The sequence below is a fragment of the Sinocyclocheilus grahami genome, unplaced genomic scaffold (assembly GCF_001515645.1).
Source record: "Sinocyclocheilus grahami isolate Dianchi unplaced genomic scaffold, SAMN03320097.WGS_v1.1 scaffold714.1, whole genome shotgun sequence".
NCBI classification, from domain to species: Eukaryota; Metazoa; Chordata; class Actinopteri; order Cypriniformes; family Cyprinidae; genus Sinocyclocheilus; species Sinocyclocheilus grahami.
In genome coordinates, this window is record NW_015505893.1 from 773,252 (window position 1) to 775,009 (window position 1,758).

The following is a 1,758-nucleotide window of genomic DNA, read 5'->3' on the forward strand; positions in this document are numbered from 1 at the left end:
TATATATATATATTATAATAAACACAAGGAGCAAGGATGAAAACAAAGATGTAGTCGATGTAGACATTATAAAGAAAAAAGATACTAAAGTAATAAATAATTTGACAAAGAGAAGCATAACTTTTCAGATTTTCTATTATGTTTTTTGAAGCATTTGAAGCTCTGAAACATTTTAGGAGGCCAATATTTAAAAGGGTCATAGGTGAACCTGCCTCGGATACATTATCTCAAACCAAGAGATGAACTTTCTTTCCTTTTGATTTATTTTAAATGTTGCCTTGGCATTGGCAACTAGCTGAAATAAAATGTTTTTATATTTTATTTCAGTTTATTTTATTTAAAGTGTGTTTTTGTTGTTTTCATTTCAGTTAATGATTGGCTCAACTTCACTGTACATACAGGATAATCACTCACTGATTAAAACTGTTTTATTAAAACATATGCAGTAACATATAAAGCACATACAAAAATGTTTAGGGAGAACTATATAGGAAAACAATGTTCTCTCAATGTCTTGTCTAACACAAACACTAAAACAAAGTGATGAGCTTATTTTGACAGACACTGTTGGAAACATAGCATAACTTGTTTCTTTATTGTGTTGGGATAAAAAGAGCAAAATAATATACAGACGAAACGGCTATGCGCCTGAAGCGGAACACAAGACTATTGATCTCGCATACAATCACACTTTCTGAAAATACTAACAAGCTTTTAATTTACTATCACCATTACATCAAAATTATGGGCAGAAATTTGTATACTTTCACAAAAAAAAAAACTGTCTAACACAAAACCACTGTAATAAATCTGATATTTAAACCGGATTGAGGAGCCCCATAATTAAGAAGAGCATCAAAATGTTAAGTTATACTCATTGTGTTCTTCTCCACGGAACTCTTTAGTAAAAGGCGAAAGAAACATGGAGTGTACTAGCTTTAAGAAAGCAGCAGTACGTACTTGAGTCAATAGTATGTTCCTGAAAACTTGTTTGATACTCATTGTTTTAGCATATTAGTTAAGTATAAATCATCTTTCATAATTAAACTGGGCTCATTGCTTGGTTGCACCACAATATGTGTTATTAGCCTGTCCTTTTGGATTAATCTGGTTGATGTTTGAAAGGCATGGTCAGCGGTTTGCCTTCTGGACGGATGAGGCCAGACACTTGCTCCAAGGAACTCTTCAGCCAGTGTACAGAGTGCTATCTCAGAGCAAATCCACATTCAGGCTGTCGATGACCACACTGCAGAGGTAAAGACACTGCTGGACCTCATTGTGAAGTTACAGGGATCTGAGGAGCATTTAGTGGTACTTAAACAATGTTCACATTTAATCATCATTACAAACAAACTCATAGTAAAGGTTCACCAATATGAGGTTCCATTTGTGTCAAAAATGAGTCGACTGCTTTGTGCTTTGTACTATACATTTGTCTTTGTCTATAGTCATTGCCTACTTGTTCAGGTAAATCAGTATATGTAGGCGTGTATGTTGTGTGTTGACGTCGTCTTAATCTGTCAAAAATATTTGTAGAAAAAATATAGTAATTTATCAATAGGTTTTTTTCATGTTCCAAACGGTTGTAGTACATTCCTAGTTATTAGACTGGCTTACTACAGGTGATATTTTGTCAATATCTCCTTTACAAATACATTTTTTTTTAAATTACTGTAATTTATCAAAAGGGTTTGTTTATGTTACAAAGGTTGTAGTACACTCTTAGTTACAAGACTGACTTACTACAGGTGAGATTTT